The sequence below is a fragment of the Pteronotus mesoamericanus genome, unplaced genomic scaffold (assembly GCF_021234165.1).
Source record: "Pteronotus mesoamericanus isolate MK-2021 breed Mesoamerican mustached bat unplaced genomic scaffold, CSHL_Meso_final contig_301, whole genome shotgun sequence".
Taxonomy (NCBI): Eukaryota; Metazoa; Chordata; class Mammalia; order Chiroptera; family Mormoopidae; genus Pteronotus; species Pteronotus mesoamericanus.
In genome coordinates, this window is record NW_026555129.1 from 531,734 (window position 1) to 549,974 (window position 18,241).

Sequence of the window (18,241 nt, forward strand, 5' to 3'; positions counted from 1 at the left end):
CCACAGGCTGTTCCCACAGGGTTGATTCCCTAGGTGACTTACAGAGCAGATTCCTCAAGTCTCCCCTAAAAAACCCCCAGAACTTGAGGACCCTCTCAACTCTAGTTTCTCAGGGAGAGATCCCCCTCACACCATCCCATTCCGGCCTTACTGGACACCACAGGGAGATAATCCCTGCTCCCCACCTCCTTGTGGTTGGCATGGGGGATGGGGAGGCAGGAAGGTGACAGAATAACACTGCTTTCCGGGTTGTTGCCTGCTCTGATATTTGGGGACCACGGACCTTTCCTCATTCCTTACCACAAGTCTGCCCCCAGCCAAGCCGGTTTTCTGCTTGGCAGCTCAAGTAAGCATCCACGGGAATATCGTTATTTATAAGGAAAAATGCAAGAAAGGGCAGAAAAAGTATCCTGTTTTATTTACTGATGTATGCTCTGCGCCTAAAACAGTGCCTTACAAACAGTTGGTGATCATTTAATTTTTTAAAAAGATTTTGATAATTTACTTTTAGAGAAAGGGGGAGAGAGGGGGGGGCGGGGAGAGAAACAGCTATTGGTTGCTTCTTGCACTCCCCCTGACTGGGGACTGAATCCACAACCCAGGCATGTGCCCTGACCCGGAGTTGAACCCGGAAACCTGTTATTTTGCTGGCCGACCTCCAACCAAGTGACCCACAGCAATCAAAGCGCCATCATTAAGTACTTGGCAGACCCTCCTCAGTGTTCCCACCAGACTGAGGAATTGGAAAGTGGATAGACAGTTCCACCTGGTGGTATCTAGTGGAACTGACGCCGAGATCCTTTTCTTTCCCTTCACGGCAAGCTCACCTTCTAAGCTTTAGTTTCCTTATATGCAAGGAGGAGATAATTTTAGCAGTACATGCCTGTTAGGGCTGTTGTAAAGATAAAACACACAATACAAATAAAGTGCTGCATGTACGCCCTTAGTGTGCGTTAATTAATATTTTTTAAAAATTTTATTTATTTTTAGAGAGCGGGGGAGGAAGACAGGGAGAGAAACATCAATGTGCAGTTGCCTCTTGTAGGCCTCCGCCTGGAGATTTGGCCTTCAACCCAGGCATTGCGCCCTGACTGGGAATGGAACCAGCGACCCCTTGCTTCTCAGGCTGGTGCTCAATGCACTGAGACACACCAGCCAGGGCCTGAGTTAATTAATATTATGGTTATGGTTATATTCCCTTTCCTGGCTTATTTTATAGAGGGATCCTGACAATGGTGACCAGTTTAGCTTTGGAGGATGTTACTTTTGGTAGCAAAGAGTGAAAATAGAGAAATGTATTGAGTAGCAAGTGCATCTCCCTGCAAACAGTTCAAGGACTCATGGAGTATCATCATCATCATCTTCAACATAATAGCTTATATAGTGTTTACTGTGTGTCAGGCACAGCTCTGTTTACTCTTCTTTAAATTATTTAATACTCCGAGAAATGTTCTAGGCCACATATTGTACTATTATTTACCCCATGTTACAGATGGAGACACTGAGGTCAAGAGTGATTAATTACTGGCCTACAACCATACAGTTGGCAAAGCTAGGATACAACCAAGGCCGTTTCTCTCAACTACTAGCTAAACTAGCACTTGCTGCAAGATTAGATATCATCACAGATGAGCTTCATGTACCTAGAGGTCTCTGTCAGTCTCCAGCCTTAGAAAGAACAGTCCTAGGAGGTGCCAGGAGGTATGTCAGGCTCTTAAATGCTCTATTCACTTTGGGGGGAATGAAAAATAGAGGTTTCCCTGGTTCTATTCCTCACCTGAAAATGGAAAGGGCACTGCCTGTGACTTCTCACTGACAAATGTCACGGTGTGCAATTAGGTATTTGTCTGGCTCTTTGTTTTTCTCTGTCACCCCTGCTGGACTGTATCTCAGCACTGTCTCCATAAGAACTTTGTACAATGATTTAAAAGTTCCATATCTGTGCTGTCCCATGTGGTAGCCACTGGCTACATGTCACTAGTGAGCACTTTATATGTGACTAGTATGACTGTGGAATTGAACTTTCAGTTTTATTTACTTTTAATTAATTTAAGTAGCCTCATATGGCACATGGTTAGTTGCTTTCCCTTTTAAAGTATGTTTATTAGTATCCAAACCCAAAAGGAGGATCCTATTTTCTCTGCTATGTAGATCATCTCCCAAATGAATGTGTTACTCAAGTTTCAGAGTTGCCGAAGTCTTTGTGCAGGGGTCATCTTGCTTTAACTATGGAAACTTCCCAGGTAGGTGTCCATGTGACAAACTGAAGCTTTGGAAAGGATGAATGAGTTTTCTAAGGTCTCACAGCTGGTAAACAACAGAAGCAGGATGCTCTATGTCAGAGGCAGACTGTCTTGTTAGAAAATGAGATGTGGATAGCAAAGGGCAAGTGGGAGGGCCTCTTTCTTAATGGAGTCCTGGCAGCCCTTGCTTGGCAAGGCTGGGGGGTGGGGCGTGAGTTTCTCAGACTCCAGCACTTGGCTTTCCCTTTCAGAGGGAATGAGGACACTTCATGACAGTGACATCTCTGGATACATCCTTGGAGTGAGCAGCCAGGAGTAAGCAAGTGCAGGATACACTATTGCTACCACTCTATTATTTTGTGCCTGTGACAGACATCACTAATTGATCGCCACACCCTTTCCCATGTTTAATGTCCTTTGTCTGTAACTTATGCTACCCATTATGTGTTAAAAGATACAGTCACTCCTGTAAAGTGCTCCTCAATTATTTCCAGAACCCCCAACAGGGTGCCTCATAGGTATCCACAAACTATTATGTCAGCTGCAATCACAGTTTGGCAGCTACCTGCTCTTCCTTTCCTGTACTGGCTCCCACAGGTCCTTGTCTGTGGTCCACCAAACTGCTTGGAGTAGCCTCATTATGGCCCCTGTGGTCTCCTGTGAGGCTACCATGGGGAAACTCTCCCAGTGCCCCTAAAACTGTCAGTTAGGAAACATTCAAATAATAGGACAAAAATATGGCGTAAACCGGGGTGTTCAACCTGCGGCCCATGGGGTGCGTGCAGCCCAGGATGGCTGTGAATGTGGCCCAACACAAAATCATAAGTTTACTTAAAACATTATGAGATTTTTTTTCTTTGTGATTACGTGTTGCAATGTATTTAATGTGTGGCCTGAGACAACTCTTTTATCAGTGTGATGCAGAGACACCAAAAGATCAGACTCCCCTGGCACTTTAAACAATAGGGAATTTTGTTAGTATGTGAGGGGGACCAAAGTTTTGCCACCCCAAAATATGCCTTTTTGGGATATTGATTTTAAGCCGATTATTAAGGAAAAAAAGATTCAGGAAGAACCTTTGGCCTTTAACCTGCCTAAATAAATTTAGATAGAAGATCAGCTCCAGAAAGGGAGTTATCATCACTGATTGTACCAACAAGACTTCAATATGAACAAGTGTGATAGTGGGGAACCTAGCAAGGCCCATTTGCTCAGTCCCCTCGGTGTGCATAGTTAAAGAGGGCCCAGCAAATGTTTATTTACCAAATACCTGATCTTCCAACTCCATGCGAATTGACTTCCTGCCCTCCCCCTCTACCTTTTAATCCTCTCCCAAGGACAAGCTTATTGATTTTAGAGAGAAGGAAAAGATAGGAAAAAGTGGGAGAGAAACATAGATGTGAGAAACAGCAATTGATTGCCTCTTATATGTGCCCAGACTGGGGACAGGGGACAAACTTGCAACCTAGGCATGTGTCCTGCAGGGAAAGGGACTCATGACCCCACCTTTTGGTTTACAGGACTGATGCTCTGACCAACTGAACAATAGCCAGGGCACCTTTCTACCTCTTGAAGTTCTACACCACAATCACCCACCTTCTGCTTAGCTTCAAAAAGACCAACAAACTTCAACTGTGGAGTGCCTTCTCTGGTCTCATTATGGTCTCATTATGGCACCCCCTTATGTGCACCATAAAAAATTTTAGGTGTTTTCTTCTGTTAATCTGTCTCATGTTAATTTTATTACTAGCCCCACCAGAAGAACTTAGAAGGTGGAAGAAAAATTATATTTCTGTGTCACCTCCTAACAATAACTTGGGATGTGGGGGCTTGGAAGATCAAACCTCCTTTCATAATAGTACTAAGATCTTATTTGCCCTTTCCACTGTCATTCTCTCACGGAGTATATAGTGGACTCTCCCAGCAGATACCAGTGTGACATCACCATAGGCTGAACGCATTTGCCATCTGTGAGTTAGACAGTGCAGAGATTTCTAAAACTGCAAACTGCCACTGTGCTTCTCACTAACTGCTTTCTGCTTTGGAAGATACAGTTAGTTTTTATAAAAAGATTTTATGTTAACTGGTAATGAGTTTATTATTGTTATATTTAGATGGATGAATAAATATTTTTAACAAATTCCTTGGCTTTAATTTAAAATATGGTCAATTTTCATAGATGTAACCCACCTAAACAAAAGCTCTTTGAGGTCTTCTAGCAATTTTTAAAGGAATTCCAAGGTTATAAGGTGTGAGAATCGCTGATCAAGGCACATTTATCTGGAACCATCTCTCCAAAATAGAAGAGCAAACAATTCTAGATAGTATTTCTGATGCCACACACTGCTCTAAACACTTTATACATATAAGTGAATATATATATGTATATATTCATTTTTTAATCCCCGTAACAATCCTATAAGCTGTACTATGTCCCATTTTGTTCTATTTTTTAATTTCTACCATTTTTGAGGTATGAATAGCAAATTAAAATTGTATACTTTAAGATGTACAAAGTGATGATTTGATATAGGAATACATTGTGAAATGATTACCATAGTCAAGCTAATTAAGACATCTATCATCTCACATATTAATCAATATTGCTATTTTTTGTGGCCAAACCACTTAAAAATTATTTTTAGTAAATTTAAAGCATACAATACAATATTGATAGTGATAGCCATCATTTGGCTATACCCAGAACTTATTCATCTTATAACTGGAAGTTTGCACCCTCTGATCAACATCTTCCCACTCCCCCATGCCCCCTGCCCCTGGCAACCACTGTTCTACTCTCTGTTTCTATGAGTTCAACTTTTTTAGATTCTGCATATGAAATTGTACAGTATTTGATTTTCTGTGTCTAACTTATTTTACTTGGCATAATGTCGATCCATGTTGTTGAAAATGACAGGATTTACTTCTTTTTTTTTTTTTAAGGCTGAATAATATTCTAGTGTAAAAACACATTCCATTCTCTTTATCCATTCACCTGTCAGTAGACACTTAGGTTATTTCCATGTCTTGGCTATTGTGAATAATGCTGCAGTGAACATGGGAGTGCAAGTGTATTCATCTCCATTTTACAGAGGTGGAAGTTGAAGAAGAGAGAGGGTAATGATAATTCTGATATGACAACCAGCTTGAGTTCCCTGACAACAGGCCATGGGTCAGGGCTTCATGTGCAGAAGAGGCTTCTCCAGAGCTCCTTCCTGTGGGTGGAGCCTTCTCTCCTTTCTTCTCTTCTTTCTCCTTCCTCCCTCCCTCTTTTCACATTCCTTGCTGAGGGCTTGACCTAGCCAAACTGTGAATGATTATATCAGACAGGCACCAAAGCTGAGGTAGGATCTTTGAGGTGTGGGTGGGAGTCTGATGTGACTTGAGTTCACATCAATAAGAGCCCTTGGGACAGGGGACAGTTATGTAATGAGGAAGCAGACACGGATGGTGAAGTGAATCAGGGCAAAGGAAGAAACCAGGAATTTAGGGAGCAAAAAGAGAAGCACAGAACAGAAGAAAACGTCAATTGTCAACCAGGATGGCTGCCAGGCAAAAGAAGACTAGAACAAGCCAAGAGTGGGACTTTCTCTGGTCTGTCACTTTCCCAGTGCCTGGCCTGGGAGATTCCAACTTCTTCTCTTCTGTCCCCATTGGGTACAGATGATTTCAGAAGTTGCCTGATATCTTTTTACTAAACACCTTTATTGATTAGTTAACTAGAACCATTTCTGTGTCTTGCAAACAAGAACTGTGAGTAATGCAGAGCTCTCTCCTGCATCAGGACTAGAACACATGGGTTCTGGACACTTCCAGGCACCTGGTCAGTGCTCCATATGTACATGTTGAGTGAATAAGAAGATAATGGACATTTATGCATTTTTTTGTAATAGTTTTTACCTTCATATGTTCAGTGGTTTACTTGAGGGCTAACCAAGACCTTCATCCTTAAGGATCTGAGCTGCTGGTCACTATTTTCTAGTAAGATTTTGGCTGCTGTACTTGCAAAGGGCTGAATGTTTGTGTTCCTCCCAAAGTTAAAGTTCTAACTCCCAATGTGATGGTATTTGGAAGTGGGGCCTTTGGAAAGTGATGAGTTCAGGAGGGTGAAGGCTTTGTAAATGGGATTATAGCCCTGATAAAAGGGACCCCACAGAGCTCCTTCTTTCCATCATGTGAGAACACAAAGAGAAGTCCTCAGTCTACAACCTGGAAGAGGGCTCTCACCAAACCCCAACTCTGTACCTTGATCTTAAACTTCTAGGCTCCAGAACTGTGAGAAATAAATTTTTGTTGTTTGTCAGCCATCTGGTCTATGGTACTTTGTTACAGCAACTAAACTAAGACTCCATTAGAAGTAGGTAAGAGGTTCCCTGGTGTAATCATTTGTGCTAAACATCTTTATCCCTGCTGCTCTGTGGGAAAGCGGCCCTGTCTCTCCTGGCTGACCAGAAGCAATTCTTTTTGCTAGGACTGGAGCTTTTTTCTCTTCTTGCTCATCTCTCACCACGAGGAGCCCAAAAGGCCCAGATGGCAGCTGTAGCTTGAAATGGGATATTTGCTGTGTCCCCTGATGATGTTTCCAGTCTGGGATTCAAGGCCCCAACATCCTGTAGAGGCCAGAATTGCAGCTGAGTAGTAACAGCTACCCTGTCATGTAGGGCTGGTGCTCACTCTAATCTCCAAGCAGCCTGCCTCCCCATGACCATCCCCTGCTGGCCTTGCAGGCACTTGAATTTGAATCCCATCTCCCACCCAGTCTATTTTGGACCTTTGTTCAGCTCCACTGTCAAGTTCTCATTCACAGATGAATGAGCTTGAACTAAGCTCCTTTCTCTACGACACCATTTCCTGCATTTCCCACTTGTGGTAGACATCTCTGTCTTGTTCCATTTTTCTCTGTCAGATCTCTCTCTCTCTCTCTTTTTTTTTTTTTTTTCATTCTGACAGTGCTTTTGGCATGTTCCATGCCTTGGACTTTGTCATAAATTGGTAGATGAGATTGGATTGAGTGGAAGAAGTCATGATATCTTTGACAGATTTTTGTTCATTTTTTGCTTTGGGTTTTTCTTTAGGTTTTGTACAAATTTTCTTTTTTAAAAAATATTTATTACTTTATTTGTTATTGAATTTATTGAGGATAATAGTGGTTAATAAAATTATGTAGGTTTCAGGTGTAAAATTCTATAATATATCATCTGTATGTTGTATTGTGCGTTTACCACCTTGTTAAGTTTCCTCTTATCACCATTTAACTTCCCTTTACCCTCTTCTATCTCCCCCTGACCCCTTTCTTTCTGGTAATCACCACATTGTTTTCTGTGTCTAAGAGGTTTTTGCTCAATCCCTTCACCTTTTTCACTCAGTCCCCAAACACTCCACCCTTCTGACAGCTGCCAGTCTGTTCTCTGTATCTATGAGTCTGTTTTTATTCTGTTTGTTAGTTTATTTTGTTCATTAGATTCCACATATAAGTGAAATCATATGGTACTTGTCTTTCTCTGACTGATTTATTTCAATTAGCATAATACTCTCCAGGTCCATCCATACAGTCAAAAATGTTAAGATCTCTTTCTTCTTTATGGTAGAATAGAATTCCATTATGTAAATGTAACAAGATCTCTCTTTTTCTTTTTACCCACCACCAATTTCCCCCACCCCTCCCACCTCCATCTCCCTCCCTCAATCTCTCCCCACTTTGGTTCTGTCCATGTTCCTTGATGTGACCCTTTCCTCTCCTCGCTACGACCCTCCCTCCTTCCCTCTTGTGTCTGTTGGTTTCTTTTTTCTTTCAATGTAGCTGGTTATATTTTCCTTGCTTGTTTGTTTTGTTGATTAGGTTCATCTTATAGGTGAGATCATACGGTATTTCTCTTTCACCCCATGGCTTATTTCCCTTAGCATAATGTTCTCCAGTTCCACCCATGCTGTCATGAAAGGTAGTAGCTCTTTCTTTCTTTCTGCTGCGTAGTATTCCATTATGTAAATGTATCATAGTTTTTTGATATACTCAGTCACTGATGGGCACTTAAGTTGTCTGCAGCACTTGGATATTATAAATTGTGCTGTTACGAACATTTGGGTGCATAAGTTCTTTTGAATTGGTGTTTTGGGTTTCTCAGGGTGTAATTCCAGCAGTATAATCACTGGGGAAAAAGCAGTTCCATTTTAAGCTTTTTGAGGTAATGCAAAACTGATTCCACAGTGGCTGTACCAATCTGTATTCCCAACAACAGTGTACTAGGCTTCTCTTTTCTCCACAACCACGCCAACACCTGTTGGTTGTTTGTTGGTCTGTTTATGATGCCCATTCTGATTGGTGTGAAGTGGTATCTCATTGTGGTTTTAATTTGCATTTCTCTGATGGCTGGTGATGATAAGCATCCTTTCATTTGTCTCTGGGCCCTGTGTATGTTCTCATTGGAGAAGTGTCTGTTCAGGTCCTTTGACCATTTTTTAATTGGATTGTTTGTCTTCCAGGAGTGGAGTTGTGTGAGTTCTTTATATATTTTGGAGATCAAACCTCTGTCTAAGGTATCATTGGCAAATATATTTTCCCATATGGTTGGTTCCCTTTTCATTTTGCTGATGTTTTCTTTAGACATGCAGAAGCTTCTTATTTTGATGAAGTTCCATTTCTTTATTCTTTCCTTTATGTCCCTTGCTCTAGGGGACATATTGGTGAAAATATTGCTGTGTGGGATATCTGAGAGTTTCCTGCCTAAGTGTTGGGAAACGCCTGGCCTGGTTTCAGAAGCTGTAACCCTGCCAACAGGCTGGAGTGCCCCAAGGCTGTAAATAATCAGGAGGCCTTGGGGAAAGCAGGCTCCTGAGGAGACTTGGCCTGTCCTCCCATGGCAGGGGCGTATCCCCTACCTCTCTGCTTTGTCAGGGATGATCAATAGCCAATGACGGGTAAGTTACCTTGCCCTGAGGTAATTGACCTAAGACAGGTATTGGCCAATTTTGGCAGCAGACCAGAAATTGGGGGACACGGAGAAGGGGCAAAATGGCCCCTGCACCTCTTGGCTTGGCTTGGACATGGCTGAGTCCTCATGGCAGCCAAGAAGCAGTCTCCTTAACCCTTGATGGCTCCCTCCCATGACCTGGCTCAAGCTTGAAACACTGCAGGATAAACAGCTCTAAATCAGATCTGGCAGATCCCAGGGTAATCGAGCCTAAAAGTAAATTCTTTAGAGTGTGCTCTGTTCCTCCCTCAGATCTCTGGTCAGCTCATGCTGCGAAGGACCTTTATTTACACCCCTTACCTTGTTAAGACACTTGCTTTCTTTACACCCGTTATCTGGTATCGTTAAGACATTTATTTTATTTGCACCTTTTACCCTATATCTTTAAGGTGCCTTTAAGTCTACTTTCCCCTTATCTATAGTCTCTATTGTTGATTCCAGTCTCCTCTCAGACCCATGCAAATCAGTGTACTCCTGTCATGTCTTGTTAAAAACATCATATATTCACTGTGAAACTTACCATACTGATGTAATGAGATAACGTATGCATTCCTGTTACATACCCCAGTGATAAGATTTTCAATAAAGGCCTTGGAACAAAGGGAAATGGGGCCTTCCCTACTAGAGGGATGTGCCACGGCCTTCTCCAGTAAGAGGGAAGTGCGCCGTGCAAACAGAGAAGTGTTTGCGACTTTTTGTGTTTGTCCCCCTCATCCGTGACAACCCCGGGATGGGCTCTGGGTTTCAGAGTCCTGCTCCCACCTCAGCTTGCCCCAGCCAGTTTCCCTCAGGTGTCAGAGAGTGCTGTGTTCTCTGTGGCACTCCCCCACAGCACCAAACCTCTATAGCCACCAAGCAGTGCGACACCTATGTTCTCCTCTAGAACTTTTATGGTTGTTGTGATTTACATTTAAGTCTTTTTTTTTAATTTATTTACTTTTTAAATACATTTGTCTCTGCCTCCCCCCCAACCTCTTTCCCTTGCCCCCTCCCTCCTTCCCTCCCTCAGCTCTTCCCCTTTGGTTTTGTCCATGAGTCCTTGCTATATGTTCCTTGACTTTCCCCTTCCCTTCCCTTTCCCCGCCCCCCCCCTTCCCTCTTGTCTCTGTTGATTTCTTTTCCTTTCAGTGTTGCTGGTCATATTTTCCTTGCATCTTTGCATTGTTGGTTAGGTTCCGCTTATAGGTGAGATCATATGGTATTTGTCTTTCGCCCCCTGGCTTATTTCGCTTAGCATGATGCTCTCCAGTTCCATCCATGCTGTCGCGAAGTTTAGTAGTTCTTTTTTCCTTTTTGCTGCGTAGTATTCCATTCTGTATATGTACCATAATTTTTTGATCCAATCATCTACTGATGGGCATTTAGGTTGCTTCCAACACTTGGCTATTGTAAATTGTGCTGCTATGAACATTGGGGTTCTTTTGTATTGGCGTTTTGGTATTCTTATGGTATAGTCCCAGCAGGGGAATCCCTGGATCAAAAGGCAGTTCCATTTTCAGCTTTCTGAAGAAATTCCACACTGCTTTCCTTAGTGGCTGCACCAGTCTGCATTCCCACCAACAGTGTACTAGGGTTCCCTTTTCTCCACAGCCTCGCCAGCACCTGTTGTTTGTGGGTCTGTTTATGATGGCCATTCTGACCGGTGTGAGGTGGTACCTCATGGTGGTTTTGATCTGCATTTCTCTGATGGCTAGTGATGCTGAGCATCCTTTCAAATGCCTCTGGGCCCTCTGTATCTGCTCCTTAGAAAAGCATCTGCCCAGGTCCTTTACCCATTTTTTGATTGGATCGTTTGTCTTCTTGGAGTGGAGTCGAGTGAGTTCTTTATATATCTTGGAGATCAAACCTCTATCTGATGTGCTTACATTTAAGTCTTTTATCCATCTTGAGTTTGTTTTTGTGTATGGTTTAAGTTGGTGATCAAATTTCAATTTTTGCATCTAGCTGTCCAGCTCTCCAAACACTATTTCTTGAAGAGGTTATTTTTACTCCATTTATGCTTCTGCACCCTTGTCGAATAGTAATTGACCATAGAGACATGAGTTTATTTCTGGTCTCTCTCTTCTGTTCCATTGATCAATGTATCTGTTCTTATGCCAGTACCAGGCTCTTTTCATTACAGTGGCCTTGTAATTTAGTTTGAAGTCTGGTATTGTGATCCCTCCTACTTTGTTCTTCTTTCTCAAAGTTGCTCTGGCTATTTGGGGTCATTTATGGTTCCATATAAATTTTTTAAATGTTGTTCTATGTCTGTGAAATATGTCATTGGTATTTTAACAGGGATTACCTTGAATCTATAAATTGCTTTGGGTTCTGTGGGTATTTTGATGATGTTCATTCTCCCAATCAATGAATATGGTATACGCTTCTGTTTTTTTGTGTCTTCCTTAATTTCTTTCTTCAGTGTTCGGTAGTTTTCTGAGTACAGGTGTTTTACCTCCTTGGTTAAGTTTATTCCTAGGTACTTTATTTTTCATGTTGTTATATCAAATGGGATTTTTTCCTGATTTCTGCTTATGATATTTCATTGTTGGTATACAAAAATGCCTTTGATTTCTGAATATTGACTTTGTATCCCACTGTTTTCCTAAATTCACTTATTAGGTTGTGTAGTTTTTTGGTAGAGTCTATGGGATTTTCTATGTACACTATCATGTCATCTGCAAACAAAGATAGTTTTCCTTCCTCCTTTCCAATTTTGATGACTTTTATTTCTCTTTCTTGTATGACTGCTGTGACTAGGACTTCCAACACTATGTTGAATAGAAGTGGTGAAAGCAGACATCCTTGTCTTTTTCCCAATCTTGGAGGGAAAACTTTTATTTCTTGCCCATAGAGTTTGATGTTGGCTGTAGGTTTTTCATATATGGTCTTTATTATGTTGAAGTATGTTTCTTTTATTCCCACTTTGCTGAGTGTTTTTATCATAAGTGGGTGCTGTAACTTATCAAATGCTTTTTCCGCATCTATTGATATGATCGAGTGGTTTTTGTATTTCCTTTTGTTTATGTGATATATTACATTTACTGATATGCAAATATTGAACCATCCTTCCATCACTGGGATGAATCCCCTGTTATCATGCTGCATGATCTTTTCAATGTTTTTCTGGATGCGGTTTGCCAGTATTTTGTTGAGAATTTCAGTGTCTATGTTCATCAGCGATACTGGCCTGTAGTTTTCTTTCTTTGTAGGGTCTTTATCTGGTTTTGGGATTAGGATGATGTTAGCCTCATAAAAAGAGTTTGGGAATCCCTCTTCTTCGGTTTTTTGGAATAGTCTGAGAAGGATTGGGGTTAACTCTTCTTTAAATGTTTTGTATAATTCTCCTGTAAAACCATCCAGTCCAGGGCTTTTGTGTGCTGAGAGTTTTTTGATTACTGCTTCAATGTCACCAGCTGTTATCAGTCTGTTCAGCCTTTCTGCTACTTCTTTATTCAGTGTTGGAAGGTTGCAATTTTCTTGAAATTTGTCCATTTCACCCAGGTTTTCAAATTTCTTGGCATATAATTGCTCATAGTAATGTCTTACAGTCCTTTGTATTTCTGTGGTATCAATTGTTATTTATACTCTTCCATTTCATTTATTACTTTTTTGGGCCCTCTCCCTTTTTTTCTTGGTGAGTCTGCTTAAAGGCTTGTCGAACTTGTTTATCTTTTCAAAGAATCAGCTCCTGGAATGGTTGATAATTTAAATTGTTCTTTTAGTCTCTATGTCATTCTGTTCTGCTCTGATCTTGATTATTTCCTTCCTTCTACTGGCTCTGAACTTTGTTGCTGTTTCTCCAGTTCTTGAAGCTGGAGGGTTAGGTCGTTTATTTGAAATGCTTCTCTCCTTCTTAGGTAGACCTGTATTGCTCTGAACTTCCCTGTCAGGACTGCCTTCGTTGTGTCCCGTAGGTTTTGGACTGTTGAGTGTTCCTTTTCTTTTGTTTCCAGAAATTTTTGAATGCCTCTTTAATCTTATTATTGACCCATACATTGTTTAATAGCATGCTATTCAGTCTTCATGAGTTTAAATGTTTTTGAGTTTTTTCATTGAGGTTGGTTTGTAGTTTCAAGCCTTTGTGGTCCAAGAAAATGCTTATAATGATTTCAGTTTTCCTGAATTTTTTGAGGCTTGTTTTGTGTCCTATCATATGGTCTCTCTTTAAGAATGTTTTATGTGTATTTGAAAAGAATGTGTATTTTTGCTTCTTTGGCATGAAAGGTTCTATGTATGTCACTTAAGTCCATTAGGTTGACTGCATCGTTCAGTTCCACAATATCCTTGTTGATGTTTTGTTTGGAAGATGTATCCATTTTTGACAGTGGGGTGTTACAATACCCTACTATCAGTGTGTTGCTGTCTATATGTTTCTTGAAGTCCTCCAAGATTTTCCTTATATATTTGGGTGCTTCTAAGATTTTCCTTATATATTTGGGTACATACAGGTTTACAGTGTTTATGTCTCTTTGGTGGATTCTTTGAGTATTATAAAGTGTCCTTCTGAGTCTCTTTTTATGGTCTTTGTTTTTAAATCTATTTCGTCTGATATAAGTATTGCTACCGCTCCTTTTTTTCCTGTCCATTTGTTTGGAATATTTTTTTCCATCCCTTTACTTTCGGTCTGTGTACTTTCAGTCAGGTCCTTTGTTCTGAGGTGGGTCTCTTGTAGGCAGCATATGTGTGGGTCACGCTTTCTTATCCATTCAGCTCTCTTGTCTTCTCACAGGGGCATTTAATCCACTTACATTTAATGTTATTGTTGATAGCTACTTATTCATTTTTTTTTCTTTGTAATTGTGTTCCTCTCATTCTTTTTCTTCATCTTCTTAAAGCAGTCCCTTTACCATATCTTGTAGTGCTGGTTTGGTGGAGGTGGATACTTTTAGCCTTCTTTTATCTGAGAAACTCCTCATTTTGCCTTCCATTTTAATTGAGAACCTTGCTGGGTAGAGTAGTCTTGGTTGCACACCTTTGCTTTTCCTGACTTGGGATATTTCTTGCCATTCTCTACTGGCTTGTAGTGTTTCTGTGAGAAGTCAGCTGCTAGCGGTATCATGGCTCCCTTATATGTTACTACCTCTTTCTCCCTTGCTGCCTTTAGGATTATCTGTTTGTCTTTGATATTTGCCATTTTAATGATGATGTGATTTGGAATAGGCCTCATTGGGCTCCTCTTGAATGGGACCCTCTGTGCTTGCTGGACTTGGTGACTTTTTCTCTTCTCCAGTTAGGAAAGTTTTCCATCACTACTTTTTCTAACAGGTTCCTTATCATTTGCTTCTCTTCTACTTCTGGTATCCCTACTATATGGATAATATTACGTTTCATGTTGTCCTGCATTTTCCTAATCGCCTCTTCATTCTTTTTGAATCATTTTTTCCATTTCTTGCTCTTTCTGGGAGCTTTTTTTTACCTTGTCATCCAGCTCACTGATTTGATCCTCTGCTTCATCGAGCCTGCTTTTGATTCCTTCTACTGTGTTCTTCAATTCAGAATTTCTATTCTTCATTTCTTATTGCCTCTCATTCATAGTTTCTATGTCCTTTTTCATGCTGATATAGTTTGCAGTAAGTTCCTGATAATTTCCTTGTAATATTTATTAAGTCTCAGATTATTTATGAGCTCACCGAGCTTCCTTACGATCATGGTTTTGAACTCAATATCTGATAGTTTACTTGCCTCTATTTCATTTAGTTCTCTTTCTGGGGATTCCTTCTAACCCTTTGATTGTGGGGGTGGGGTGTGTGTGTTTCCTTTTCTTCCCTTTATTTTTGAGACTCTGGGTTTTTGCTTCTGATTCTTAAATTCACCTGTGTTGACCTCCTGACTTTGCGGTTTGAACTTGTATGGTAGGAGGCCACTGTTTGTTTGTTTTTTTCTTCTTTCTGGATATTCCTCTGATGGTGTCAGCCATTGACCCAATCTGAACTTATACAGTGTTTAAGAGACTTCCAGGAGTCTACTGTTTGTGTCTGTCTCCTCCAGTTGTTAATATAGTCACTCTCCCCTCAGCAGTCAGGCTTAGGCACCACAGGGTGGGATAGAGTCCTTCCTGCAGGAGGGGTTACTGTGTCCTTTCATGCTGCTGCCACTAAGGGGAATAGTCTGCCTGAGCAAGGTGGGTGCTGCCATATAGGGGAGGAGTCAGCACAAGGATCTCCGTGGCTACTTCCTTAGTTCTCTCCCCAATGCCTCCTTCCCCAGTCTCTCCTCAGGCTGTTCCAGCCAACTCTGCTCCTGCCTTAGCTGGAGCCCAGGGTAAGTGGCTGCCACTACAAATTTTTGCACTTAAATGGCTCTTTGTGTCTCCAGCCACCTGTCTCTGGCAGAGAGCACTCCTATGCTTTTCACAGCTGGCTGTTGTCTGTGCTTTTTTCTGGCAAGGGGGGGCTTTGGTGCTGTAGGCTGGAGATCCCCACCTATGATAGAGCCTGCTAAACTGGGGGTAGCCAACTGGCTGTTTAAGTATCCCTGTGGCACTGCCACCCATGAGTGCCCTGCCCACCTTCTCGAGCCTCTACTGCACTCCTTAACAGTTAGGTTGTCCTAAAGTCAATTCCTCTGTTTGTCTGAGGTTTTAAGGCTCCTCTTTAGTTATTTTTTTATTGTTTTCTAAGTGATTTCTCCATGATTTAGTTGTAATTCTAGTTTGGTCCTAGGAGGAGGTCAGTGTGACTTCTACTCACTCCTCTGCCATCTTGAAGTCATCAGGAAAAACTGTTATATTTCACCATGTCAGAAGGTCCGGGACAAGGTGACCCAGTGAAGGTGTCCAGGTGTCAGCCTGCACATCTCCTGAGTGAGCAAGCCTGCGAGGAGCCGGGCAGTGCGGTGCCTTCTTTTGCTTCTCAGCTCCCTGACTCTCACCTCCTCCTGACCCACTCTGTTTCTGTCATTGCCTCTCCTCCCCCCAACCAAACCCTGGCTCTCCCTGCCCTGCACTTGCTGTCTGTGCCCTCTAGTACTAGATAGCAGTGTCACTAATACTAGAATGCTGGACTAGGGGCAATGGTGATGGCTCTGGTGGCTGGGAGCTCTCTGTAACACAATTTTAAAAAAAAATTAATTAATTAATTCTTCTTTTAAATTTTTCACATACATTTGTCTCCATTTACCAGCCACCACCTTCACCTGCCCCACCTGCCCCTTCACCAGTCCTACTTGCCCCTACTCCTCCCTTAGTCCTTCCCCACCTTGGCTTTGTCCATGTGTCCTTCACACCTGTTCCTTGATCTAACTCTTCCCCTTCCCTTCTCTGCTACCACCCTTCCTCCTGACCCCATCGGTTTCTTTTCTTTCAATGTTGATGGTCATATTTTCCTTGCCTGTTTGCTTTGCTGGTTAGGTTCCACTTAAAGGTGAGATCATATGGTATTTGTCTTCCACTGCCTGGCTTATTTCACTTAGCACAATGCTCTCCAGTTCCATCCATACTGTAGTGAAGGGTAGTAGTTCTTTCTCTCTGCTGTGTAGTATTCCATTGTAACACAACTTTTTTATCCGTTCATCTACTGACAGACACTTGGGCTGCCTCCAAATCTTGGCTATCATAAATAATGCTGCAATGAACACAGGGGTGCATATATTCTTTTGAATTAGTGTTTCAGGTTTCTTTGGATATATTCCCAGAAGTGAATTTTCTAAGTCGTAAGGCATTTGTATTTTTAATTTTCTGACGTAACTCCATACTGTTTTCACAGTGGCTGAACCAACCTGAATTTCCACCAACAGGGCATGAAGCTTCCTTTTTCTCCACATCCTCAACACAGCACTTGTTTGTTGATTTATTGATGATAGCCATTCTGACAGGCATGAGGTGCTATCTCATTATGGTTTTAATTAGCATTTCTCTGATTACTAGTCACATTGAACACCTCTTCATATGTCTATTGGCATCTATATGTCCTCTTTGAAAAAGTGTCTATTCTGGTCCTTTGCCCATTTGTAAATTGGATTTTTCCTCTGTGTGTGTGTGTGTGTGTGTGTGTGTTGAGTTGTACAAGTTATTTATACATTTTGTATATTAACTTACAGGTGTATCATTGGAAAATTTGCCCTCCAATTCAGTAGGTTGTCTCTTTGTTTTGTTGATGGGTTTCTTTCCTGTGAAATTTATTTTTAGTTTGAAATTTATTTTTAGTTGTCTCAGTTGTTTATTTTTTTGTTTCTCTTGTTTGTGGAAATGTATCATAAAAAAATATTGCTATGAGACATGCCCAAGATTTTACTCAGTTTTGTTCTAGGATATTTATGGTTTTAAGTTTAACATTTAAGTCTTTAATCCATTTTGAGTTTATTCTTGTGTATGGTGTAAGAAGGTGGTCTAGTTTTTTTTTTTTTTTATGTATCTGTCCCATTTCTTCAATACCATTTATTGACTAGACTGTCTTTATCCTATTGTATGTTCTTGTCTTTGTCAAATATTAATGGACTGTAAAGTCTTGGCTTTGTTTCTGAGCTCTCTGTTTTATTCCATTGATCTGTATGTCGGTTTTTATGCCAGTATCTTGTTGTTTTGATTACTATGGCCTTATAGTAAAGTTTGATAGGAGGTAATATGATTCCTCCAACTTTGTTCTTCTTTCTCAAATTTTTTTTTGGCTCTTGGGGCCTTTTGTTGTTCCATACAATTTTTTTTTGGAATATTTGTTCCAGTTCTGTGAAATACACCATTGGTATTTTGAAAGAAGTTGCATTGAATCTAAAAATTGCTCTGGGTAGTATGGGCATTTTAATGATGTTAACTTTCCTAGCAATGAACGTGATATATGTTTTGACTTATTTATGTCTCCTTCAATTTCTTTTTCAGTGTCATAATTTTCTGAGTATGGTCTTTTACATCTTTGGGTAAATTTATTCATACGACCCTCGCTGATGTGGTTCAGCTGGTTAGATCATTGTCCCATAAACAAAAGGTTGTGGGTTTGATTCCCAGTCAGAGCACATGTCTGGGTTATGGATTCCATCCCTGGATGGAGTGGGTGCAAGATTGATATTTCTTTCTCACATTGATATTTCTCTCCCTGTCTCTCTCCCTCCCTC